This window comes from Labeo rohita, chromosome 18, assembly GCF_022985175.1.
Source record: "Labeo rohita strain BAU-BD-2019 chromosome 18, IGBB_LRoh.1.0, whole genome shotgun sequence".
Classification (NCBI taxonomy): Eukaryota; Metazoa; Chordata; class Actinopteri; order Cypriniformes; family Cyprinidae; genus Labeo; species Labeo rohita.
The window spans coordinates 14,282,258-14,291,540 of record NC_066886.1 but is presented as its reverse complement, the minus strand read 5'-3'; the positions used below and the strand labels follow the sequence as shown (position 1 = coordinate 14,291,540).

The following is a 9,283-nucleotide window of genomic DNA, read 5'->3' as shown; positions in this document are numbered from 1 at the left end:
TGACAGTCATTCAAGATTTAGCGATCCAAACTTGCTAATGATGTGGGAACACAAATTCGAAAAGCATATGTTGTCCATAAGAACATAATGACATCTCTCATAAAGGGTGCATCAATACAAAGTAAACAATGGTCTAAAAAACACTTAGCCTCTTCGCTAATTAGCACACAAAATGCCATTGGTATACTACGTCCGGAAGTTGTACCCACATTCTTTTTTACAGTAGCGACCCCCCGAAGCTTGTGGATAGTCCATTGCCACGTCACAAAATATGACGTCAGCACAATGTAGATTTTAAACCCGGAAAATGAAAATAGAGCAAAAAAGCTCAAAATTAACCAGTTTTCTTAATGGATGCTAACATTGTCATATATGATGTGCAACACAAACACCTCTGCTTAAATCTCAGAAAAAGTAGTCTGGGGTTTCATAGACCTTTAACACATCTGCGTCTGTACAGTTGGTTTACCAAAATAACCCAAATTGGGTTGTTTTAACCCCGTTTTTTTTAGAGTGTACCTATAAACAATGAGACCAGGCTGCTTTTTCTATACTATCTAGGTGAGAAAAAAGCATGAGGTAACTGTTTTCAGTTTGCAAGAGGGGCTACATCATGAGTCAACAAAAGAGAAGAGAACAGGAAGAGAAATAAATGTGACAAACCACAAACCAAGAAGGGACATCAAGATGAAGGTTGCAAGAATTAAAGATTGGTTGACTAAATTTCATAGTGTGCATATTTTAATTGGAGGAAAAAACTGATCTCTGACCCACTCGTAGAAAATCCACATCAACTACAAATATACACTGTAAAAAATAAAAAGTTGAGTTAACTTAAAAAATTAAGTTAATCTGCTGCACAGCAATTTTGAGTTTACTCAACTTTAAAGGAGGGAAGTTGTGCCAACTCATATATAAAAGTTCAGTGAACTTCAGTGAAGTTGAGTGAACTACCAGTCAGAGTTGGCACAACTTAGTTCTTGAAGTTCAGTAAACTCAAAAATGCTTTGCAGCAGATTAACTTAAATTGTTAAATTGACTCAACTTAAAATATTAAGATAACCAGCTGCAAAGCTTTTTTGAGTTTACTGAACTTCAAGAACTAAGTTGTGCCAGTAATTTTTTGCTTGAAGTTCAGTAACCTCAAAAAAGCTTTGCAGCCGGTTGCTTTAGTATTTTAAGCCAACTCAACTGCATTTTTTACTATTTAAATGTATAACTTTAAATCTTACATCCAGACTCTAAGCCACATTGTATGCTCCTCCACATCCTTTAAGAATACAAATGCATGCAGTATGAACAATACTGTAAATATAACACAAACAAGATTTTGTCATCATTACAGAAAGTATTTATTGGCATTCTGCAAAATGAACACAATTTAGCTTTTCTCCACTCAAACTATGATGTAACTAGGATGTGACTATTTACAATAAAAACACTCTTAAACAAAAAACACACACTTAAAAATAATTTTTTTAAGTGCCAGAAAAATGTAACATTAAAAATATTAAAATTCTGCAGCCTTAAGTAAAGTTTTAAATCAAAAGTCACAAAAAAAAACTTTTATATAATTTAAAGGAAGCTAAACTTTACCGTCATTTTAAACGTTCATCTTGCTCCATCTATTATTTTGGAGCATCCATAATGCAACAAACACACTGGATCAAGAAGCAAAATATTTCAACTATTAACACAACACTTAAAGGAATAATTCAACCAAAATTATTCTGAAAATTTATCATTTACTCACTCCCATGTTGTTCTAAACCGTTGTTCACACTCAACACAAATTAAAATATTTTAATGAAATTTGAGAGACTTCTGTATTGAAAGGCTGTTCACCCAAAACTTCAAAGCGTTCATAAAGAGATCATAAATAATTAAATAAATATATAAGTTAATATGAATTGAGCAGTTTAAGTCTCCTGAAGAGACGCAATTGTAGGGATGCATGAAATAGGATTTAGAAAATAGTACATTTGAAAATAGTTTATTTTCATTAATATTAGTATATTTATACCTTTGATACTAGTTTTACTTATTAATATTATTTACATATATTATCTATTAACATTTTTGTTTTTCCTATAACGTATTTTAGCCTGTATTAGGGTTTTACACACTCACACAAAAACTAAACAAAACAGCATGAACTTGAAGCAAAAATGAAAATGCTCTAAAAACAGTTATTGGCTAAATACAAATAATAAATGACAGTTGACAATGAACATGAAAAAAATACATCAGAAAGTAAAAATAGAAATAGAAAATAAATGACAAAATTTCCGGGAATAATGTATCTTCAGGATCCTCTGTGATGCCTTTAAGCCCATCAATGTGGTGTGATTGAGTGGCAGTTTCTCTGCAGATGATGAGGTTGTGAATATGATGTATCTGAAATACACAGTTAATTTTACAGTTAAAGAGTGTCCATGTGTTTATGTAAAAACAATTATGCTTATGAAGGCCATAAGCAAAAATTGACATATAAGCAGTATGCCCTTCAAAATATTAAAAAAAGAAAAAGTGATTTAAAGTGGGATCTTAGGATAGTTTTATATAGCTTTAACACTTAAGCATAGACTCAAGTAATAATTTTAAGAAAAATCTAACAATGAATAAACTCATTACCTCTATTACTTAGTGGAGAAGAGAGTATCCTTAACCGAACAGAGCTGGTCACACAAAAAAGAACCTAAAAAAAAGAAAAAGACATTATTGGCAATGGGAAACAAGTTACAATATGAAAGTTAACATTTTATAGACATTGTAAGAAAGAACTTCACCTGTTGAAACTGTGTTGATAGTCTGTGTAGCTGGATAGTTGATGTCCAGAAAATGAGTAATGAGGTGTTTTGACAGTTACAATTTTTTTTTTTTTTTAAAAAAGCCAGGAATAAAAAAAAAATACCTAAACTCGGTTCTAAATAGACCTTTAAAGAATCATCTTTTTAGAGTGTACTTATAATGCAGTGCTAATTGACATAGCTTTTAAGCTATCACTGTATAGAAAACTAAAATATAATACAATTTCTGGGGTTTTTTTTAATACATGTTATATAAGGCTCAAACTCACAGCACTTGCAGAGATGGAGCAGCATTTAGTGTGAAATGCGTGATGTGTAATGTGATCACGTCTCTTCAGAAGACTTTGTTTAAACCATTCGATTCTTATGTATTTGTTTTACAGTCTCTTTATGAACATTTTAAAGCATCAGAATTTTAGGTGAATAGTTTTTCAGTGAATGGACAGAAATATCTCAGGTTTCATTAAAAATATCTTCATTTGTGTATTAAAGATGAACAAATGTCTTATGGGTTTGGATCGACATGGCGGTGAGTAAATGATGACAGAATTTTCATTTTTTTGGATGATCTAAATTAAGCCAAAGAGGACAGCAACAGCAGTGGTAAGGCCATGTATATATTCCAACACAATCTGCGTCTCTAGTACTACATCCTAGGCACCTTTAGGTTTGAGTGGATGACAACATCATCTTCCAGTAATAGTTAAGATGCTCATCTTCATACCCTTGGTGTGGACATCCTCTGGCTTTGTGTCCTGCAGTAAAAAAAAAAAAATACAAAATTATATTTCCTACTAAATATTGACATTAAATGTTTAAAACATAACAAAAATAATAATAATAAAATTCTGGATAAGGACTAGTTTTTACCAGTACAGAAATAAGTCAGAAATAATACAAAAAATACATGTATAAAAAAATACTGCATATCTTCACTGTATGGAATAAACTGACTCTTATTGAAGCTGCTAAATTTGTTCAGTCAAGAGGAGTGAGTGTTGTCTTAGCTATTTATTTATTTATTTATTTAGTAACATTAACGGAACAAATATCAGCAGGTTTATGAGGCTAACGTTAATGCACGGATCAAATATACTGACACAGGCGATTTTATCTCAGACGTTGACTCTCATTTCAGACTTACAAGTGATTATGTAAATAATCACATTTTGACATAACTTTATTTGTATTTGACAATTTAAGCGAACTAAGCTGCTACAGAGAGATGAATCTGTGATCGCATATTTTCTGCACGCTTCGGTTGTGTGTCAATAAACACGTTTATCATCTTACACGTCTTGCACTTTCACATATATGCACCAGTATCGCGGATTCACAAAAAAACAAAAAACAAAACAACAACAACAACTGTGTGCCAGATAAACTAGTAAGTTATATCGCCTAGCACAACGAAATACAACACATAATTAACCTCTATCTGGTTAATTATATACTCGTTTAATCGACATTTGAACTGTATCTATAAAAATATATCTGTATACATACCTTGCAAATGCTAACGTTAACTGATTGTGCTTGGAAAAAACAAAGCTAGCTAACTAGTTAGCCGCCAGACTTCATTCAACAATGTTTATTCTTTCTTTAAAGAACATTTACAAACCTAACTGTGTAGTTTATTTGGCTTACTTTCTATATTAAATCTGGGCAGAAAGAACTTACCTTAAAAGAAGACATCCACTCCCTTTGCCATCGTTGTTTATGTTTGAAGCAGTAAACTCCGTGCATAGTTCAGCGACGGCACTTTGCGCATGCGCAATAATGTCAAGCTGACCGCTCAAATGAAGAAATAAAAATACTGAGTTCGCTCAACTTTCTTATTTGTGTTCATTGAGAAAAATATAGTAAACACTGAGTTAACTTGTTTTTATGTGTAAACTCAACATTTTGCTTAAAAATGTGTCCACTTGACTTACATTTTTAAACTGAGTGAACAATTTGCAAGTTGGAGTTTTTACAGTGTAAAATCACTAATGGACAGATATGAACTAGTAGATACTTGGAGACAAAAATTCCAAATGTCCCTGCAGTTTGGAAAAAAAAAAAAAATAAAATGTTTGTATGTAAGTCTACGAGAACACTCAGGGCAATTCTCTGCCAAATTGAAATCGCCAGGACTCCTTAATTGTGACTTGACGCTGATTAGACCATACAGTGCCTTGCGAAAGTATTCATACCCCTTAATTTTTCTCACGTTTTGTTCTGTTGCAGCCTTATGTTTTAAATTTCTGCTTTAATTTTTATTTTTTTTCCCAAAAGCATATACCAACCTTGGGGCTGTAAAGAATTGTAAGTTATCATAAAAAATTTGTGCTGTCAGTTGATTAAAAAAATTTTACTAATCACACATATTTTCTGAAATTACTCACGATTAAGCGCGACTAATCACACCTAACATTCAAGATTTCAAATATACTTTTATTTTGCAATATTTCACATTCAATCTTTAAATGAATGCAAAAACATCATAAAGACAGTATATTTTTAATATTTGTTAAATATTTTTAATGACTGAAGGTGAGTATCACTGATACCGATAATACTGATGTCTCTAGGAAATTATTTTTTCCTAATATTTAACCATTGACTATAGCCATTCAACATTACAGTATAGTTAAGAGCTATCCATTTGAACATTTATTAACCTTTAAAAAATAACAACTAATTTAAATAAACTTAAAACAATCTTAACATAAAGCATTATTTACCTGTGCACCTCAGGAAGTAGGAAATATATCAAAATTTAATAAAGTTATTAAACACTAAACACAAAGTTAAATTGAGATGCATCCTTAAAGCTACAAAAGTTTTTGATTTTCTCTTTTTTCTTTTGTTCTTTTGTTTTGTTTTGTTGTTCTTTCATTAATAGACATAACAGCTGGGTTATTAGGTTATTTGGCTGCTATTACTTTAAGAGCTGACGTTGCTGAACGTGACGTGGATCTGACACGCATACTCGTAGTTTCATTTGCACGCACCACCGTATTTGCGCATGCAATTGAAGTGTGCATGCTACGAGCACAGCATAATGGCTAACAGGACAGGTAAATTCATTTTTACTGACATATGGCCTGACAACATCTCATTTGACCGCTGTTCACTGTTGTTCTAGTGAAGCTGCCTTGTCACCTTTCCATTCTCATACCATTCTTATGCTCGTTTGACTAGCGCCTGGCACTGAAGTTAGAGTGTACATCTGAAAAGTCTCCTGTTTGACGTGGTTGGAAAGACATTCTGCGACTAAATAAAAGCACTTCTTGACAAGAAAATAAGAGACAGAAGCAGCAGTTGTGTGTGGGGTGGCCAACCCTAGCCCCGCCCCTGCATTAACTGCATTAAATATTTTTAATGCTGTTAAACTGGAAAAATTAATTCCCTGCTTTCACGTGAAAATATTGACTGCACTATTAAAAATCAATGTTTTCCAAAGTATTTCCAATAGTGTTGTTCCTCTTTACCATTATTATTCTAGGTGTAGTTTGGACTCTGAAATTCTATTCATTTATTATGATATTTAAAACTTTACGTTTAATTTTATAGTTAGTAATCTTGGTGTAATCAGGCCTTTACACTCTATATCAGTTCACTCCTCCGGGTAACTGAAACAGGTGTTATTTTCATCTATGCTGTACGTATCACACTGCTGACTCGTTTTCTCTTTTAGTAAAACCAAAGGCAATTCATCATTTTACTCTGACTACCATCTTTGAAACACCTCTCAGTCAGCTATTTCAGGCATGCATGTACATCTTTTTTCTCTTTGAATTGGGAAATAAAAAATAAATAAATTCTCCAAAGCTGTCCACCAAGTTTCTGATTAATTTTCATATTTGCAATCATCAATCAAATCTGACCACAAATGTCTGGGAAATTTAGTTTTTTCTGCTCAACATTAATAAAAGCTTATTTTTCAGGCTAGACCAGCACATGTGCAGTCCTCAGGACTATGCACTTCTCAGGACAATGATGGTGTGCCCAAAATTGCATACTGAGTAGGTTCTACCTTTGAATTTGAACTTACTTTGTGACTGTTAAAAAGACATGTTCTATATGTGACCCTGGACCACAAAACCAGTCTTAAGTCACTGGGGTTTATTTGTAGCAATAGCCAAAAATACATTGTAAGGGTCAAAATTGTTGATTTTTCTTTTATTGCAAAAATCATTAGGAAATTAAGTAAAGATCATGTTCCATGAAGATATTTTGTAAAATTCCTAGTGTAAATGTATGAAAACTTAATTTTTGATTAGTCATATACATTGTTAAGAACAATATTTGAAGAACTTTAAAGGAAATTTTCTCAATAATTTGATTTTTTGCACCCTCAGATTCCTGATTTTTAAATAGTTGTATCTCTGCCAAATATTGTCCTAACCTAACACACTATATATCAATGGAAAGCTTATTTATCCAGCTCTCATATGTTGTTAAAATCTCAATTTTGAAAAAATTATCCTTATGACTGGTTTTGTGATCCAGGGTCACATATAGTGTGGATATGGTGGTATGAATGAAATTTGGATATACTTCTTTGCTTCTCTCTAAAGTTTTGTTTAGCCTATATATGCTCCCACTAAGTCAAATAATGAGAAAAAACCAAATTGCCTATCACAGCTATGCTAATGATACCCAGATTTACCTAGCCTTATCACCAAATGACTACAGCCCCATTGATTCCCTCTGCCAATGCATTGATGAAATTAGTTGGATGTGCCAGAACTTCCTTCAGTTAAACAAGCAGAAAACTGAAGTCATTGCATTTGGAAGCAAAGAGGAAGTTCTTAAGGTGAATGCATACCTTGACTCTAGGGGTCAAACAACTAAAAACCAAGTCAGGAATCTTGGTGTGATTCTGGAGTCAGACCTTAGTTTCAGTAGTCATGTCAAAGCAGTAACTAAATCAGCATACTGTCATCTCAAAAACATTGCAAGAATTAGATGTTTTGTTTCCAGTCAAGACTTGGAGAAACTTGTTCATGCCTTTATCACAAGCAGGGTGGGCTATTGTAATGGTCTCCTCACTGGCCTTCCCAAGAAGACCATTAGACAGCTGCAGCTCATCCAGAACGCTGCTGCCAGGGTTCTGACTAGAACCAGAAAATCTGAGCATATCACACCAGTCCTCAGGTCCCTACACTGGCTTCCAGTTATTTTTAGAATTTATTTTAAAGTACTTTTGCTCATTTATAAATCACTCAATGGCCTAGGACCTAAATACATTGCAGATATGCTCACTGAATATAAACCTAACAGACCACTCAGATCATTAGGATCGAGTCAGTTAGAAATACCAAGGGTTCACACAAAACAAGGGGAATCCGCTTTTAGCTATTATGCTGCCCGCAGTTGGAATCAGCTTCCAGAAGAGGTCAAATGTGCTAAAACATTAGCTACATTTAAATCTAGACTCAAAACTCATCTGTTTAGCTGTGCATTTAATGAATGAGCACTGTGCTACGTCCGAACTACCTGCACTATGTATAATCCTTTTCCATTTTTAACTGTCTTAAATTTTATTTTAAATCAATTTTTAAATCATTTTAAAAGTTTTAATTTTTTTGTTTTGTTTTGTTTTATTGCTGTGATTATTGTTTTTATGATTATTCTACTGCCTCTTTGTGAATTATTGTTTTTATTATTGTTTTTATGATTATTCTGCTTCCTTTTATGTAAAGTACTTTGAATTACCTTTGTGTATGAAATGTGCTATATGAATAAACTTGCCTTGCCTTGCCTTGCCTTGCCTTGCCTTGCCTTGCCTTGCGTGAAGTGTTACATTTTTTCCAGCTAAAAATTACAATTTTAAAGGTGAAATTTCTTTTCGTATCAAAAGTAAGCTGCTGTCTTACTGTTGGCACATTGTCAGTGTACTGTCTTTGCTGTGCAAGGTTTTTTTATGCACTGCATGAGAAAATGGACATGTGATGTGAACGTGGATATGTGGCAAACCTGAATATTTCACCTTACAGTGGAAATGAAAGTCCTGTTGCTGTGAGTCTGCTGTGGACAAATTGCTTGTCAAATCAAATCAAATCACCTTTATTTATATACCGCTTTTAACAATACAGAATTGTGACAAGGCGGCTGTACAGTATTAAATAGGAAATAGTACATCAACAATGCAAAGGGCAACAGTAAACACTCAATTCTCAGGTAAAGGTAGTTAATCAAATACAATAAAATAAAATACAATATTGTGTGAAGATAAAGTGAAGATAAAGTGTCCCCAACTAAGCAAGCCAGAGGCGACAGCGGCAAGGAACCAAAACTCCATCGGTGATAAATGGAGAAAAAAACCTTGGGAGAAACCAGGCTCAGTCGGGGGGGCCAGTTCTCCTCTGGCCAGACACAGAGGACTCACCAGGTCCCGTGGTCCTGTGCATACAGCCGTCGAGGTGACGAGATCTTCACTGGGGATCCATCTCTGGGGCTCATCTAGTCGATGTGGTCTCTGC

General features: G+C 33.6%; 1 long non-coding RNA gene across 1 annotated transcript; it reads right to left on the bottom strand.

Annotated features, from left to right (window-relative positions):
• Positions 1-2,162: 2,162 nt before the first annotated feature.
• Positions 2,163-4,789, bottom strand: LOC127180495 (uncharacterized). The gene is made up of 3 exons (XR_007829653.1): positions 4,491-4,789; positions 2,635-3,565; positions 2,163-2,397 (listed from the first exon to the last, which is right to left on the bottom strand). It is a non-coding gene; the product is annotated as an uncharacterized LOC127180495 (long non-coding RNA).
• Positions 4,790-9,283: the final 4,494 nt, after the last annotated feature.